Source organism: Chiloscyllium plagiosum, chromosome 3 (assembly GCF_004010195.1).
Source record: "Chiloscyllium plagiosum isolate BGI_BamShark_2017 chromosome 3, ASM401019v2, whole genome shotgun sequence".
NCBI classification, from domain to species: Eukaryota; Metazoa; Chordata; class Chondrichthyes; order Orectolobiformes; family Hemiscylliidae; genus Chiloscyllium; species Chiloscyllium plagiosum.
This window is the reverse complement of record NC_057712.1, coordinates 76,927,213-76,946,519: the sequence shown is the minus strand read 5'-3', so window position 1 is coordinate 76,946,519 and position 19,307 is coordinate 76,927,213. Positions and strand designations below refer to the sequence as shown.

Genomic DNA, 19,307 nt, shown 5'->3' with positions numbered 1-19,307 from the left:
GTCCTTTGAGTATGGGAGTTGGGATGTTATGTTGAGGTTGTACAGGACATTAGTGAAACCTTTTCTGGAATACTGTGTCCAGTTCTGGTCGTGCACTTAGAGTCATAGAGATATACAGCACAGAAACAGACCCTTCGGTCCAACCCGTCCATGCTGACCAGATATCAAAACCCAATCTAGTCCTGCCTGCCAGCACCTGGCCCATATCCCTCCAAACCCTTCCTATTCATATACCCATCCTGATGCCTTTTAAATGTTGCAATTGTACCAGCCTCCACCACCTCCTCTGGCAGCTCATTTCATACACATACCACCCTCTGCGTGAAAACGTTGCCTCTTAAGTCTCTTTTAAATCTTTCCTCTCTCGCCCTAAACCTATATTATCATGCTGGAGTGGGTTCAGAAGAGATTTACCAGGATGTTGTCAAGTATGGAAGGTTTGAGTTTGAAAGAATGGCTGGGTAGGCTGGGACTTTTTTCACTGGGGCATAGGAGGTTGAGAGGTTACCTGATAGAAGTTTGTAAAATAATGGGCAGTATAGATAGAGTTCATTGTAGTTATCTTTTACCTAATATGGGAAATTTCAAGACCGGGGCATATTTTTAAGTTCAGAGGAGAGAGACGCAAAAAAGATTTTAAAAAAGCCTAATGTTTTACACAGAGGGTGGTTCGTGTGTGGAATGAACTTCCTGAAGAAGTGATGGAAGTGAGTACAGTTACAACATTTAAAAGACATTTGGATGGATACATGATTAGGAAGGTTTGACAGGTTTGGAAGGATATGGGTCAGGAGAAGGCAGGTGAGACTAGTTTAGTTTGGGATTATGTTTGACATGGACTGGTTGGACCAAAGGGTCTATGTCCATGCTGTATGACTCTATGACCAGTTTCTAGTTTTGAAAATGAATTATGGACTACTCATAGCTGTTGTGTGCTGATATTTTGCTTCATTTCACTACCAAACAGTCTGACTCTAATTGTGACACTGACCATTGATCCTACAATAAAACAGAAAATGCCAGAAATATCAGCTGGCTAAGTAACAGAGTGAGAGACAAAATTAATGTTTCAGATCAATGACATTTTAGCAGAACTAGTCCTAGTCTCCCTAACTGGTAAAAATATTTTATTTATGTAACCTATGTGTTTTTGTTAGTATCTTGCAAACTTTGGTCTATTCACCCATTAATCTTTCAATTCTGGGGTGTAACGATGTAATTTTGTTTCTTTAAATTTACCCTTGAAGCCCAAGTATCATAGAATCATAGAATAATATGATGTTGACTGCACAGAGAAAGGTAATTCAGCCTATTAAAGTCATAAGAGCACTCTCAAGTTAGCTATTCCCACCATCCTGTTCTTGCAAACTAGCCTATAATTGTTTTTAACACTGAGTAGCTGATCCAATTTGCTTTGAAAACTATGATTGAATCTGCCTTCACCAGTCCGTCCGATGATGCTTTTCAAATCCAGATTCTATCAATTAGCCAGTTAATGACCTCAATGGTCTCAGACCTTTTCCTTGCTCAAGATGCCAGAGGTGATGGTGAGGTGGGTGAGAAAATGGCAGGGCTAACAACCTGTCCTATCTACGTGCTGTCTATAAGTTAGCTGATTTTTCATAAATATTAAGTGATTTGATTTTATTACTTTCCATTTCCTGATTGGCTATGAGAATTATTTCATGTAATTGACTGCTTTTCAGCATGATGACATAATTACAGCTCCTTGTTGGGAATCTGCAATAAATTCTGTAGCAAGAGGTTTAACAGGGATTCTTGTTTTCTTAGGCATTGGTGGAAAGCGTCCTTGCTCCATCACTGACCACAAAATTAAGGCCTTATCCTTTTCCAGGAAACAATGTACTTCAACTCTAGAACCCCTATTGTACTCTCTGCTTTCTGCACCTGACTTTGTATATATTCCCTCATCCATTCCCGTTCCATTATAGAACTTTCAGATACCTGGTCTGTAATCCTAGTATAAAGATTTTGAGCTTGGTACTCCGATCAGATTTTAAAGCTTTCTAAACAATATTTTTTTGATTATGCATCATTGTAACTATTCTACTGTTACACTGCCCTAAATATATTGATTTGATACATTTCGCTAATTTAAATGTAGCATAAAATGCAAATTTTATGTGTGAATGTATAGCCAGGCATAATGACATACTTTATCGGACATGATTTATGTTTACTTCTTGCCCTGATGTTAACCTTTGTCAAATCTTTGAAGATATTGTTCCAATCAGTGATTCAGAAAAACAAAATGACAGTGCATGATGCCAAAATGATTTACAAACCAGGAAAGAGGGAAAATTTGTACTGGTCAACACAAAGAAAATACAGTGCTAACCTTTCTTAAAGATTATACAATACACTCGAGGCTCAAGTAGCATCAAGGGTATTATAGCATGCATCTGGGACAGGCTTGATGAAAACCTCAACCTAGTACTTGGCTCAAATGTGTAATTTAATGAGGGCAGAAGTGAGATTGCCAATTAGCCCTGAATAATTTGATTTTAATGACTTTAGATTGCACTGTGCCCAGGTTTACCCTGCAGCTTGCCAAACAAACCTACAATTTTTTTTATCACTGGAGAATATAGCTTTTGTAGACTGCTGAGCATGTTGATTGCAACAAGCACTCCCACTCCTCCATCAGGCATCTCTGATCCCAATGATTTGCTTCACCCTTTTTTTGTGCATTAGAAAGCGTTTTATTCATGATAACTTAGCTTCCATTTTGAAAAACAAAAATTTGCGCAAGCTTTAGCACAATACTTGAATGTAATAAATATCCGTTTTAATTGTAAAACTGAACAGAAAAGAAGAAAAATGCAAAAAAATTTAATGAAATGTCGAATTGTCTCGATGAGCACATACAGGTAGATTTTACTTGTAAAACAGATGAAAAATTCTGCTGCTCCTTCTAGTCTCTCCTTCTGTCCCAGTCAATGCAGAATCATAGTAATACATTAAGCTTCTTAAACTTACATTGTACAATAATAATGTAGCAACAAATCAAAATAATGACATGAGATCACTGTCCAATTAAGAATGGTGACATAATGGAAGCTAATAAGAGACGCTCCAGCAGTAAGAAAACTGTTTCCTGCTTCTGCAAGGAAAGCAAAGAGAGCACATCTCAAGATGGTGACACCCTCAAGACTTATACAAGCTTTGAAAATAATAATGGACACACCCACCAGACCAATCTTTGACGTGGAGATACCGGTGTTGGACTGTCAGAAGTCACATGACTCCAGGTTATAGTCCAACAGGTTTATTTGGAATCACAAGCTTTCGGAGCGCTGCTGCTTTGTCAGGTGGGCCTGCATGCACACTGTAAAATTCCAGTCTGTCAGCACAGAGCGGGAGGGCCTTAGTAGGTTGTCTAATAGTTTCAAGAGATCATTTAGTGCTTAGAGGCTAGCCAACATGCCAGATCATAAACCTCTATATCACCCCCACCTCCTCCAAATACGAACACCACCATTAGGTTTCTAAAATCCTGCCTTACATGTTAACATATTCCCACACTTAACCACTGGCAGCATGCTTGAAGAATCTGTTGATCTGTTGTTTTCAATGCACTATCCCTTCGAGCATAAGTACCCAAGATTTATCCTTTCTTGAATAAGGATATTATGTTTGTGGTCTTCCAAACTTCTAAAATATTTCCTGGATCTAGAAAATTTTGGAAGATTATAACCAGTGCATTCACTCTCCTTTCATTCACTTATGCAGGGATTTGTCAGCCCTTTGACCATCCCAGACAGGATTTTACAGACTCTCCATTTGAGAGTTGCACCCGGGACCTGGCAACATCTTGAATCTACCAGTATTTCCAGGGCCTAGCTGCAATAATGGCATTGACCATCACTCCTAGTGGCGCTGCCATAACTGCAGAGCTGCCAGCCTCTAAGTGGTATGCAGGTCACAAGGATGGGATTTCCTTTCACAGAAGGGGAGAAGTCTCATCACATAACAATTAAAGAACTGTCAACCAAAAGTGGCCAAGTTATGCACGCTGGATGTTGGGACTTGCCCTCTCTGTATAGTCCAGCCTTTAGTACAATTTCTTGACATTTTGTCTTTCAATGGGTATCATTTCAAATTCCTCCCTTTTTTGTCTTCATTTTCACTATTTTACAATTAATTCTTTCAAGTTCAATCATGACATAAATTCAGAATGCTATCATTTCTTTGTCATATTAATTCCTTAGTCTTGTTTAATTGACCAACATTTACTTTTATTCTTCCATTTTGTATACTTATACTAGCTTTCAACTTTTGCTTTGATAGTTCTTGCTGCTTTATTCACATATTCTAATTTCTCCCTCTTTATTTGTTTTTAATTATCCTTAGCTGCATTCTAACGTTTACTGAATGTTCGGTCTTCGCACTAACCTCTGCAGCATGGTACATCTTACTTTCAGACAATGCCTTCTTTGATTTCCTTCGTTAGCCACAGACGGTGCATTCTTTTTTTTCAATTGCATGTACCTTTATTGAAAGTTATGAGGAATCTGCTTAGCTGTCTGCCGCTGCTTATCTACTGCTGGCCCTTTTATCTCCATTCAGAGGAAGTAGCTTTCAGGACTGTCTGGCCCATATTGTCAATATTCATCTGACAACTTTGGCTTGATTTGTGAAACATATTAGTGAATCATAATTTAAATAATTGATTTAAAAAATTGAATCCTTTTAAAATAAAAAGAAACAAAGGAAAATCTTTAAGTGCATATTCTGGAAATATGAAGATGTTGATAGGGCTAGTTGTAACGAGTAAATGCATATTCTCTTTTTATATTCTGATTGGTCATACTCCATTAACCACCCAGTAATGCAGAATTACATAAATCTTTGTCTAACAAAGGAGTCAAGAAGTACTGGTGGTAGGTAGGAAAGTGGATCTGGGGTCACAGTCAGATGAACCATGATTTAAATGGTAGAGATGGCTTAAAGGAGCCAAATGGGTCTTGATTTATGTGATCGTATGGTTGATATTAACCCCTGTGATGGGCAGGAGACTGTTTAAAATTAATTATAAGGGTATACATCCCCAACCTACCTGAAAATCTAATTAGTTATCCAATGGGAAGTGGAAGATGATGATAGTGATGAAACATAAAATACCTAATGGAATACTACATTTTACTGCTAGAGGACGTGCTGTTAAATTCAGCAGGACAAGACGACACTAACATTTTCAGGTCACTCCCCACATCAAATTCTCTTCAAACCCCACTCCCCTCCCACCCCACATTGCTGTCTCCAAAAAAATACCTGGGTCAATGTTGCTCTTTACAGAGTTTAAGCTCAGTGTTATCTGATCAGTCACTGCTGGTAATACAGGTCAGTCTCAATAAACAACTGACAGGATTGTCAGTGAGTTTCTTGATTGTATTGACATCTTTAAGAAGACACTAATTATCCTGCTAATCAACCGCATATGCATTAAAATCTAATAAATTACACAATGGTTTAAAAACTAACATCACACAATGGACAGCAATAAGCACATTTTGTTTAATCCAACTAATTTATCCTGAATAGATTGAATAAACTATGGACATCACCGTTATTGAACTGGAAAACAGAATAAAGCAGCTGTAGTTCCTGTACTTTGTGCTCTTTGATTGAAAGTTCAAGTGTGAATATTGGATGCAAAGTGAGTTAAGTTTGGCTAAGACATTTCCTATGAGTGACTAGACCATCACTCACTGTCCAGTTCTGGCCTGAAGAATGGTCATTTTGGCTTCTGACATCTGTCAAAACATCCGCTGTCTAAGTGTCACTGTCAAAAATTACAGCAAGACCAATCAGTAATTGACAATTGGAAAAACAGGAGGATTATAAATTCATGTTTGCAGGATTTTATGCAGCACAAGCGGATAAGGTCTGAGAGAAAAACAAGCTGAAAAACAAGAAAAACAAGAAAAACTGCATTTTATAGCCACAGATACAACATATATCATTGAGTTGGAGTGATGAATCTAGGTTAACCCTTAGTAAAACACCCATATAAGCACTGTTCACAGCTGTAGCCTCAATTTTGGAAGGAATATTGAGGCAAAAGGAAGAAAAGCAGACACTGAATGCAATGCTACCTGGACTAAGGCAACAGAATTGTATCAAAAACAACCTGAAAAATTACTGCTGTTATTTTTGTGATCTGATTATCTGCAAATTTAGATCAAGGTGTTTGAAATTCTGTGCAGTTGAGAAACATGGCTACAAGATTAAAGCTATGAGAATTAGAACAGAGAGTTGAAAAAATATATTTATTCTGAGTGAAGCTGTAGAGTGTACTGCTAAAAAAAGTAGTTGAGGTAGATTATAGCTCGGAACATTTTTCAGATTTGCTCCAACTTCATTGCTGTTGCTTTATTGGAATTCTGGTAGAAGTCACATTTTGAAGTATTTCAAGCCTTTGTCAACAATGGTGTGACCAGTGTTGTCAACAATCTGCAATGATCTACACTCTCTGATTTTAAGTTGTTCTTCTGATCAGGCCAGAAGAAAAGTTGCCATTAGGGCCTAATGTGCGTTTGCAAATATATGGTTCCATCTTCCATGAGTTTCTTCCTAGGCCTGAGTGATTAATGGTCAGTAATTGGAAACAAGAACAAGCGCTATCATGGATTCAAAAATTCCTCTGAGTATTGTTGGCTGTTCTTGTGGTTCAGAATGAGGTAGAATACTTTCTGGGATCCATAAGATATAACTTCCTTTCCATCAATCTCACCACTCCATCACCCAAATAACTTACCCAGTGCTGGTACTGATACTTGATGACCTTTTGCCACTTGAAATAGTGCTCTCTCTGCCTGACAACTAGGCTCCACAACTGTTCCAGGGCCATGCAGATGTGGCCTCAGAGGTTGACATTCACTCTACTGAGATTAAGGGGTTTGCCAATCCCCTTGACTCCTATTCGCCAGTTGTTATTCTGAGTTAATACTGAGATTAAAGATTACAACGCCATGCATTCTAAGATTAAAATCTCAGCACTATTACCATTGTAATCAAATTAGGTTTTCTTAAAACAAGAATATAAAGCAGATCAAGAAATGCCGCTCACAGACTTTCATGGGATGTCAGTATCATAGATTTCAAACTTTGCATTACGTCACAGCAAGACCATCTCAGACTGATAATTCACAATACTGTAATTATTATATCTATTTCATTTATGTTTGATAAGTTTATTTTTAACTATCAATCACCATCTTTATAAAAAAATCTAAAACAAAATGCTTTAATTTTACCTTTAAAATGTCTGTTTGAAACAAGAGTGGACAGTGCTTTTGAGAATGCAACAGTCCAGAAAATATGAGGATGGTTCATCCCCTTGTTTTAGTGGTCATGGAATTCAGATATTTTATACTGACAAGACTTCTTGGGTGGTTTCCATATCTGGACATGGGAGAAAACTAGGAATGCTTTAGAAAATTATCACCAGCTCCTTTTGTTCAGCTGATTAAGAACCATAGTGGTATTTGTTAAGCAGCAGAGACTTCACCTATTTCAGTTGGTCTATGCAACAGAGAACTAACAATAGGAAAATGCAGTGATAACATCCTCACACCGGAAAAACATCATGTGACTTAACACGGTTTTAGAGAATTGAAGTAGCGCTGCGTTTGAACTTGTAAAAGTGTTGAATGCCTCAGAGATACAAGCAGTCAGAAAATACATGAGTGCAAAATGTTTGATCCAAATTCTCCAGAGCCCAACGAAATACTTAAAAAAAAAACACTTCTTGCAGAGCGAAGCTTCAAAAGTCATATTGCTGGCAAAGCGATTGTTAACAGTTTAGTGAATTTGCCTGGCTATGTACTAAAAGACTCTGCTTTGAGGGATTTTTACAGGTTGAACCATGCTAAAATAACATCTCACAGAAAACCATGTACAGAACCCCTGCTAGGCCATTCAGTCCACATCGACATTCTGAAAAGCATCCCATCCAGATCTCTATCCCTGTAACCCTACATTTTCTACATTAATCCACCTATGTTTCCACACTGTAATCTAATCTAGTCTAATCTAATCTAATCTAATCTAATCTAATCTAATCTGCACATCCATAGACACTATGGACAATTTAGCATGGCTATTTAACCTGTACATCTATGGAATGTGAAAGGAAACTTGAAGAAACCCATACAGACACAGGAAGAATGTACAAACTCCTTACAGTCAGTCACCCAAGGGTGGAATTGAACCCAGGTCCCTGCTACTGTGCGGCAATGGTGCTAACCATTGAGCATTGTGCAGGTATGAAAGGTTTGTGGTCAGAATTCAGAACCTAGGACCCAGATCATACAGTTGGCACAAGCTTCTTGAATTAATTTTGACATATAATACTCAACAAAGACTGAATATAAACATGTTCCCACTCTACCATATTGCTGTTGTAACATTAATGATTAAGCAATTTATTTTGCCTTAGTTAAAGAGTAAGTTTTCTAGCATCAGTATGTATATGTTTAATTACTTGCCAGTGAAAGGCATTTGTTGGGGTTTTATTTGACCATGTATAAATAGGCACTCCCAAAACCAAATTTTAAATTGATTTTTGTATGTTTTATTTCAACATTAGACTTCCATAACAGTACATCTTTTTGAGGATATCACTCTTTAATTTGGTGTAATTTGATTAATTTAGTTTCCTTTGATAAAATGCATATATTCATTTACTGATCTTGCAAATACATCATAAAATTACACTGTTATAAAGAAAGAATGTCAAATATACAGATTACACTTTAAGCAGTATTTACAGAAATATCACACCATTAAGACTGCCTCACCCAAAATAACAAACTTAAAATGGCTGCTAGATGACACATTAGCACCTTTACAATCGATTTACCATCAATCAGACATGTGAACAGTTACGAGAAGACACTGATATAATATCTGAGAGATAATTTAAGTGCAATATTTCATGAAAGACAGACAGAATAGCCATAATCATTATAGATGTGTTATCAGTGCAGTGTATTTTGCTAAATTATTTTTTAACAATAAAATGCTGCGCACATTAGGGATTTGATGAATTTGTTACTATTATGGCAAGTCATGTTTGATTAAATTCAGCACGAATAATTCCTTAAAGTCCAATTTAATGTTTCCTCTAATATTCTTATAATTATTTATTTGTTCATGAATTAGTTGATTGCAATTGTAAAATATCATGGTACAGAAGAGACCAGTCAACTCCTATGGCTACACGACTTCTCTGAAATACCTCTGCTCTTCATCCAATTGGCCTGTCCTTCCCCAATTCATTTAAATGTTTCCCTCAGTTAAACATTAATCTACTTCCATTTTAAAACCAATATGCATTCTGTTTCAACTACTGTTTGTGGTGACACACCCATAGCATAACAATTCACTACATTAAAATGTACAAAATCCTTTTCAGTGATTCATTATTCTGTTTCTTTTAAATATTTAGTTTATTGTAGTTTTTATGACAATTTTATTTAATTATATTTTGAAGGAAAAGATTAGCCTTTATCAAACTTAAATGATTTTCTTGTCACATTTTTGTATTCAATCAAATGTTAGTAAAATAATAATTTTTTGGATGTTGCACTTAAGACTGTTGTAATTTTAAAAATTGGACAATATTTCTGGTTGTAGAATGTATTAACTTATTGACTAAGTTTTTATGGATCATTCACCATGGCTTTAAGCCACATTACGCAGCTGTTTTCAGTAGCTGGCATGTAGAATTTGTACAGAGTCAGCCATAATGACTTTTTAATGAAAAATAGCATATGTATTTAGCAGTTATGGAATTATGTTATTAGCATTTAGTTTTGAAATAAAACTCTCCTCCCTCAGGCCTCTTGCTAGAATTGGCAATTTTAAAACTAGCCACAATCGTAGCATGTTATATCCAGTTTCAAGCAAATAGCACTAAATGTATGATATTATTCAAATTAGACAGTAATAAATAAATAAACTGCAATATCTTGGAGTCAAGTTAGAGGCAGTAGACTTCTTAGAATTAGCACATTGTTGGAAATTTATTGTTCCTAATCGTTAATAGATTCCTCAATAAAACCTTCAAAAACCCTATATTTTGTATGGTTGTTATGGATTTTGGGTGCTCTCAGTTTGATTCATAGTTCTCAAAATGAAAAATTATAAAGGTAGTTCAATTCTTCACAGTTTGCACCAGCACATTGATTCAGATTCAAATCGCAATATTGGTAACTCTGTTATGGATTTTGTCTCTTTGAGTCTTTAACAAAAGTGTTGGGTTGTCACCAATTTGTCAAAGGACCACACCCAAGACATACTCATTCATTAACAGAAGAAGGATAATTCTGCCTGAAAGGTAATTTAGTAACATCCCATAAATAAGATTGATTTTGCTAAATTAATTGCAGAAAATGGAAATGTTGACTGAACTGTGGCACTGTACTTAAGTACGACCCCAAATATATTTCAAAAGATAATGACAAACACACATTTGAATTCATAAATAAATACATTCCTTCAGAAACAACAAGTGTATAGTCCCCAGGCTGAATGCTGAAATGCAGGAAATAATAGATAATTGCCATTCTTTATTAATGGAATTTCATAAATCCAAAGCTGTAGGATTCTGAAATTTGTACAAGATATGCTGGTCAAAGCAGTTATTTAAGAAAACCTTTTTTTAAAATGAGCCCTATTAATTAGTTCTCACTGAATAAATTCATGTCATATATATATATATATATATATATATATAAGAATCCAGGGCATAAATTTAATCACCATCCTAGACCAAAATGATGTGCTGCAATATTCCTGTGCACCTCGAACCCAACTGTGTGCTAATGCTGCTCTTTTAACATTTTCCTCAGATCAAATTGCAGTTTACAAAAACATCAGGATCAGAAATCTCATTGTGAATTTATAGATGAGAAATAATTATCTGTCCATTAAGGTATTTTTTTTTAAACAAAGCTGAAATAAGTATGTTTTTGTTTAATTCAGATAGTCATGTATTCAATTTAAGTACATTTAGATTGAAAGTGAATCAATGAATTTATTATGTTTAAGTTTCAGTGTCTAGTAATCTGAATGGTGAAATAATCTCTTTGAGAATTACTTAATCAAAAATGAGGATAGAAATTGTTTTTTATTTCATTAAAACCTGAAGTGATTTAACTGTGATTTCCTTTTTCAGTTTGATTCCTTCCTTTGAAAATCAAAATCCAACTTGGTTTTTCTAAGTTGCATTTCCAAGCTTGTCCAAGTTTTTTTTCCAAATGGAATATCAATTTTGTAATATGGTTTGGTACTTTGACACACAGTCCATTTCAAAAACACATGACTTTGCAGAAATGTTTTTATTGTTTGGTCTATAAATATCTGTGTACAAAAATGGACATTGACAGATAAACTAGATTTAACAGTCCCTGAGGTGCTCTCTGTCCTTGGTAAAAGCTGAGCATGGGTCATTCCAAGTTCATTTCTAATGTTTCTAAGTAGAATAGTGCCTATTCATTTTAAATTGCACAGATTTTGCCTGTATTAGCTCTGGAAAAGATTTTTTTAATGATGTTATTTACAAACGTTATTATCTTACCAACAGGTACAAATGGTAATTTGCTCAGATCTATCATTACATTCGATTTTTTTTTTACTTTTAGAGAAAAGCCAATGAGTTACATTTATATGATGCTTTTAATGCCCCACATTCTTTCACAACAACACATTCAGAGAAAAAAAATATTTAGCCATGACAAAAAGTTGATTGAGTAAGTGCTTTTTAGAGAGGAGAGAGAAGTGGAGACTCAAAAGTCGAGGAAAGAAATCTGGCAGCATGGTGGCAAAGTGGTTAGCACTGCTGCCTCACAGCGCCTGAGACCCGGGTTCAATTCCTGCCTCAGGCGACTGACTGTGTGGAGTTTGCACGTTCTCCCCGTGTCTGCGTCGGTTTCCTCTGGGTGCTCCGGTTTTCCTCCCACAGTCCAAAAGATGTGCAGGTCAGGTGAGTTGGCCATGCTAAATTGCCTGTAGTGTTAGGTAAGGGGTAAATGTAGAGATATGGGTGGGTTGCGCTTCGGTGGGTTGGTGTGGACTTGTTGGGCCAAAGGGCCTGTTTCCACGCTGTAATGTAATCTAATCTAAAATCTCTGAGTTGAAGACCTACATTATTGAAGGACCAAATCTTCCAGCCTTGTTTTAACTCCTCAAAGATTTGCCTAACTTACAGATGAGGTAGGATCTCCAGTGATACACTTACTGTGGAGGACAAAGTTAAAAATCACACAACATCAGATTATAGTCCAACAGGCTTATTTGGAAGCACTAGCTTTAGATGGCTGCTCCTTCATCAGGTAGCTGTGGAGCAGGACTATAAGAAACATAATTTATAGCAAAAGATTATTGCGTAATCAAACTGAAATGATATATTGAACAAACCTAGATTGTTGCTAAATCTTTCATCCTTTAAAAAGGAATGCAGGTTTCAGTTTGTTAATATGTAAATCCAAGAACTTCTTTTAAGTCACGTTCTCAAGCGAACTTAAAGTTTTATAAAAAAAGATGACATCTCAGCTCAGACAATGCATTAAAGGTTGAGGTTAGAGTCTGTCTGTATCCCAGTCTTGAGTCAGACTGGTTCTATTTCCAAAGTGGAATTTACAAAATATTACATGGATTTACTGCTTGCAGGTTGTGCATTTTTCTAAGCAAAATAGAATGTATCTGCAAATGTGATTCTGCAAGTACAAATTCACCCCATAGACTTAAACGTACTTGCGCGTGCATGAGAACAGAGAGTGAGTGTGTGCTTTTGAGTGCGTGAGTATGAGTGCACGTGAGACAGACTGTGTCAGCATGTGTGCAAGTTTTGTAAAGTATGTGTGTAAGTGCAGTAGAGTTTAACCTGTGAGAGGGTGTGTGCGTGTATGAGAGAGTGCGGGCCTGTGTGACTGTGTGAGTATGTAAGAGTGTGTGTGTGTGTGTGTGTATGAGAGAGAGAGTGAGTGAGAGAGAGTGAGAGAGAAAGAGAGAGAGAGTGAGTGTGTATAGTGTAGTGGTATGATCCAACTCCACAACTACCTTGTGAAAGAGCAGTGCTCAGAAACCTAGTGCTTCCAAATAAACCTGTTGGACTATAACCTGGTGTTGTGTGATTTTTAACTTTGTCCATCCCAGTCCAACACCAGCTCTTCTATGTTGTGGAGGACAGTTCAGGGGTTAAAAATTATCCATGAAGACAGAAAAGAAGGGAAAGTGGAGGTAAACCTTCAGGAGCTCAGAATAATTTTGATTAGAATGTCTAGTGCAGTGTAATTTATACCTAATTGCGGGTTTCTTTGATAGTTTAAAGTATAAATTGCCTACAAAAATAATGTTTAGTCAATAGTATATTTATCTTTTTACTTTAGTAGACTTAAAAGATGAAATTTTGTTGTATCATCCTTCCAGTTATTGAACAATTTCTGCTTTTAAAAGTCTTGGTCTCTTGGGACATATTACAATTTGGAGGTTCTTGTAGGAATTTGAATCTACAAGCTGAAATAGATGCAGCACATTTTGCTAGAGTTAACCAAGATTTCTGTAAATTCTGATATATTTGTTGAAAAATTAATACTGTTAAGTCTTTTCTTATGGGCTTCCACAAAAATGAGAACTTGCCTGTGAATACTTGCATCAGTTAGCAAAGTAAATTGAAAAGCAGTAGCAGAAAAGTTCAAAATAGATTTAAAAGTGGGCATTAAAGAGGCAAAGATGTTTGTGATATTGTTTTAACATTTGATGAAGAAACGTTTAATATAGATAAACACAGCATGATTGGTAAAATAAATGACTTGAAATTGAATTCCAAATATAAAAAAATCAAAAACAGGAAAGGATTAGGCAAAGAGATAGAGTTTCTAAAAGTAAAGGAAATCCTTTAATCACAAAAATAATGAATAGCCTGGAAATCCAATTTAGACACAGGGATTTTGATTATGTGACCAGAGAGTAACAGGCAGACTAGAAAATAGATGGTATTTGCACAGCATCTGTTAAGAGAGAAGGTTAAGGTTTTGGGTCCAGTAACCCTTCTTCAATCCTGATGAAGGCTCATGAGACCTAAAAAGTTAACTCTGCTTTTTTTCTCCATAGATGCTCCCAAATCTGTTGCGTTTATCCAGCAATTTCTGTTTTTGTTTCAGATTTTCAGCATCCATTTGTTTAATGGATCAGACTTAATACCTAGATTTGATTTAGCAAGGTATGTTCACCTAGTGCCTAAATTCAGTGAGAAAGGTGTTAAAATGGGGTTTTTTTGCTTCCTTTGAGAAAGTTGCTTCAAAAATTACCGTTGCCAAAATAAATTTGTATGACTTTATTGCAGTGTGTGTTGGACGATAAAATATTTGAATTTTATTTGACTCGTTCAGAATAAATCTGCAGATTTCATACAAGTAAGACTGCTGGGTCTAATGAATATTTCAAAGTTCCAGACGTCTACAAGCAAAAGTTTAGAAATCTGAAGAAGAGACAGAATAAACTTGTGCAACATTTGCTAGAGAAAAAGAAATGGTGTTTGATCAGTGGTGTAGGGTGAGGAAATTTTATTAACATATTGAAAACCTTAGAGAGGTATTGTTAATTGAGGAATTTAAAAACATGTGTCCCTTAGGCCTCAACCCATACCTCAATGACGGTAACATTTCAAAAATGAGGGAAGCTGTGGTTTTGGCTGATTGCAATAAATATTTCACAAACTAAATGTGCAGCATGCCTTTGTTTGCAGAGCTACAACATAGCTTTAGAGTTAAACAAGTTGATGATGATAGAAAATAAATACGATTCAATAAGGCCAAAGTTGCCATGAAATGGGCTATTTGAAATCCAGCTCCTGGAACTTGAAAGCTGAGCCAGTATAGATGCGTCTAGTGATTCTTCAAAAAATGCAGTTCGAGTGAGTAAAGCTTATGACAAACTATGTCATCTGATTAATTTATAACGGGTGTAAGTGAAAACAAAAATTAAGAGGGGATTTTATATTTGATAATGAAGTAACTCTACTTTTGCCTGACAAACATACCAAGTAGATTATTACTCTTAGAGATATGTGATCACATTGCAAGCTTGATGCCTTTTTTTACAGACTACAAAGTAGCTTTAGAAAGTAGTAGCTTACAAACGAGCATGTGAATATCTCTCCAGAGGGTAGGCTTAATAAAGTTATATTGATAGAAGATAGAGATAAAAATATATTTATTTCTTCCCTTTGCAGAATGAATTTGAACTGTAATTTTCAATAGGTCATTTATTGTGGAAATGCTGTTAAAGTTTCCTTTTAATTATATTGAATTTTGACTAGGGAATCAATTAGTGGGAGATAAAATACTACCATCTTTAAGCATGATATGGAAGTCCATTGAAACTGACAATGAACCAAAGGAATTAGAAACTCATTGTAAATTGGATCATTTCATCTCATTGCACCAAAACCTATCATAATATGGCATCTCGCAGATTTGCCATTCATTAGACATTTCCCTGCTACAACTCAAAAAATGGTATGCACGGTAACTTGCTGGAAGTGTAAGTTCATAACAGGGTAACAAGGAACTATCAAGAACCACTAGGTGAATAAAAGAATCAGAAGTATATTTCCTTAGCCAATGAGATTTAATAATTCAGAAATAAGCAGAGGACATTCTGAGTAGGAATACATGCAAAATTAGGTTAGGCGTAAGCAATGTCCCAGATTTTATAAGACAATCCCATAAATAGGTTGCCTGTCCCATATCATGGGTTGATTGGTGCTTTTGCCCAGTCTTCTTGACCCAGGATTTGGAGGTGCCATTATTGGACTGGGTGGACAAAGTTAAAAATCACACAACACCAGGTTATAGTCCAACAGGTTTATTTAGAAGTATTAGCTTTCGAGACACTGCCTCTTCATCACCACCTAATGAAGAGACAGTACCTCAAAAGCTAGTGCTTCCAAATGAATCTATTGGACTCTAACCTGGTGTTGTGTGATTTTTAGCATTCTTGACCAGATGATGGTTATGAATGTTTAACATCAGTATGCCCTCGTGGTGATCTTTTATTTTCTCACATGTGTAGTATATGCCCTCACTTGTACATTGTACAGTCTTCCTGGTGGTTTAAATCCAAAAGCTGGACAGCAAGTTCCATCCACTCCTCCAATCCCTCAGCTTCTAGTAAAAAGAGGACAAAAAATTTGCAGAGAGAAAAGCATCAAAAAGGAACAGATTATTAAAAATGGCCTTTTTGTAAACCTCCAACAATAATTTCTTAAATGAGAAAATGAGACTCAACAGCTGGCATTGTTTATTTTCTACACAAATGATTGATTGGTCATCATTAATAAATATCTCTCAGGATTACTAGTTTTGCAATATAATTAACCAGAAAGCTGCTGTATATGAAGCTAAGATGGGATGATTATTGTATATATATATAAATGGGTGTCAATTGCCCTGAAAGTTCTGGACATTTTCAACTCTCACTTAGCTCTTAATCGCTTTTTTCTCATTTGTTCAACAGATGGGGCATAGTTGACTAGGCCAACATTTAATGTCTGCATCTAATTACTCTGGAGAAGATACCTTCTGCAATCTTGCTTACAGTGCAGGTACATCCAAAATGCTATTATAAAGGAGTTCTAGGATTTCAACTGAGTGATAGTGAAGGACCAGCAATATCATTCCAAGTTTGATTTGAAGGGGAACTTTCAGGTGGTGGTATTTCCAAGCCTTTGGTATTCCAGGTGGTAGAGATTGCAGTTTTGGGAAGTAGAGGTTATAAATATGGAAGGTGCTGTCAAAGGACATTGGGGAAATAGGAGGTAAGTTACATGCTACAGATCCTAACTTCTGACCTATTCTTGGTATCCATTTATTTACATAACTGGTCCATTTCAGATCTGGTCAGTAGTAAACTCCACAATATTTATAGTGATAATAATGCCATTAAAAGACAAAGGATGATGGTTAGATTCTGTCTTGCTGGAGATGATTGTTGCTTTCTCTTTTGTGGCATAAATATTGTTATGAAGTTGTAGATGTGTACTGTACCTTTAAGGGAGCTGAAATTTCTGGCTGGCACAAAGTGTTCGGAAAGATTTTAAAATGTAACAGTGGGTTGAAACAAATAGTGTTGCCAAGATACAAAAACAAATTCAAATTCGGCCAATCTGTTTAAATTTTGCCCTAGATACCAAAATCCAATCAAATTTGAATTTAGTATTTTGACAACATCAAACCAATCAAATGATCCACTGTTTCGGTGTATAAAATTGGATATTTTGAACAGTTGGAAGGAGAACAGCCAAGCCAGCACCAACAAATATAGACTGCCAGACGAATAACTCTCTGAAAGGTATCTGTTCATATGAAGACCTGTGAAGCGGAACATGGAGGAGAAGATGACCTAGAGAAACCTACAGAAAAGTTCGACATCCAAAAATGGCGACTGGATTTAAAAGTGATTTGCTGTAAATTTAAGGGGGAAGTTATCGGGCCAGTATTGTAGAGTGGTGAGGTAGAAATAGGTTTAAGAGAAAGGAGTTATAAATAGTCGTTATTTAGTTTTCTCTTTTGGACTTAAAGAATAAAACTGTTAATTTTACTAAATAGTGGGATCTGGGATAGGTCTTTGACACTCGAAATTTAACAGATTACGGCACGAGGCTAACTTTTTCTGTGTGGCTGATTTAAATTAGCAGAGGGGTTTCTCTGTGTCTTTATCAGCCAAACCCTGGATGTTGACCATTTCCTACTGCTAATTTGTTGATTTAACTTTGAAATGAACACAGACAATGCTAAAACCTCACATTGGGCCCAGCTTCATTTGTAGAGACGAAAGACAACGTGGCAATCCGAGTAAGAATGCTTGGAAATTGGTTAAAATTCAATATCCTTTTTGTGCCTATTTGCAGTTCTATAAATCTCAAATATTTAAATATTCATATTCAAATCTTTTTCTCATATAATCATTCATTTTACTCTTAATGCCCATTTCATTACAAAATTAGTATTCCAATATCTATCTAATCTGTTAACATTAAAATACTGGGCAAGTAATTCAGTTTCATAGACTAGTGGTGCAGAGTCAGGATTTTAATTCCAATTCTGGAAAAAATTTGAAATTAGATTAGATTACTTACAGTGTGGAAACAGGTCCTTCGGCCCAACAAGTCCACACCACCCCGCCGAAGCGCAACCCACCCATACCCCTACATTTACCCCTTACCTAACACTACAGGCAATTTAGCATGGTCAATTCACCTGACCTGCACATCTTTGGACTGTGGGAGGAAACCGGAGCACCCGGAGGAAACCCACGCAGACACGGGAAGAATGTGCAAACTCCACAGAGTCAGTCGCCTGAGGCGGGAATTGAACCGGGGTCTCTGGCGCTGTGAGGCAGCAGTGCTAACCACTGTGCCACCGTGCCGCCCACAAATAAAAAGCTAAAATCAATAATGGTGACTATAGAGTTACGATACTCTTATTTTAATTGTCCCACTCACTAATGTCCTTTAAGAAAGCATATCTGCTGTCATTACTTGGTTTAATCTAAATGTGTCCCCAAATCCACAGAAGTTTGGTCTTAACTGCCTCTACAATGGTCTAGACAACCCATTAGATTGTCACAAAGGTGTATACCAGCAGTTTCTTGCTGTCTTACCAGTGATATCCACATCGTGTAAATGATGTAAAGAATAAAAGAATGACTAGGGTAGGAATAGGTCCAGTCAAGGATAGTAGTGGGAAGTTGCGTGTGGAGGCTGAAGAGATTGGGGAGACACTGAATGAATACTTTTCGTCAGTATTCATTCAGGAACAGGACAGTATTGTCAATGTGAATACTGAGTCACAATTAAGTAGAATGGATGGCTTTGAGGTATGTAGAGAAGAGGTGTTGGAAATTCTGGAAAGGGTGAAAATAGATAAGTCCCCTGGGCCTGATGGCATTTATCCTAGGATTCTATGGGAAGCAAGGGAGGAGATTGCAGAGCCATTGGCCTTGATTTTTATGTCCTCATTGTCTACAGGAATAGTGCCAGAAGACTGGAGGATAGCAAATGTGGTTCCCTTGTTCAAGAAGGGGAGTAGGGATAACCCTAGCAACTATAGGCCGGTGAGTCTCACTTCTGTTGTGGGCAAAATCTTAGAGAGAATTGTAAGGGATAGGATTTAGGAACATCTGGATAGGAATAATGTGATCAAGGATAGTCAGCACGGTTTTGTGAAGGGCAGGTCGTGCCTCACAAACCGTATTGAATTCTTTGAAAAGGTGAC

General features: G+C 36.4%; 1 protein-coding gene and 1 long non-coding RNA gene across 4 annotated transcripts in view; one reads left to right on the top strand and one right to left on the bottom strand.

Moving 5' to 3' along the window:
• LOC122545831 (heparan sulfate glucosamine 3-O-sulfotransferase 5) overlaps nt 1-19,307 on the top strand; it is a 252,870-nt gene that overhangs the window by 165,242 nt on the left and 68,321 nt on the right. Inside the window, exon 1 of one of the 3 annotated variants that reach the window (XM_043684743.1) lies at nt 16,567-16,636. The exons of the other annotated variants lie outside the window; for them this stretch is intronic. The gene's annotated coding sequence lies outside the window, so the exon portion shown is untranslated. Of the gene's footprint in view, nt 1-16,566; nt 16,637-19,307 lie in introns of those variants that run through there. 3 annotated transcript variants of the gene reach the window in all.
• The window catches only part of LOC122545859, an 11,827-nt gene continuing 8,526 nt past the window's right edge, over nt 16,007-19,307 (bottom strand). Inside the window, exon 3 of the long non-coding RNA XR_006310616.1 lies at nt 16,007-16,199. This is a non-coding gene — a long non-coding RNA (uncharacterized LOC122545859). The remainder of the gene's footprint in view (nt 16,200-19,307) is intronic.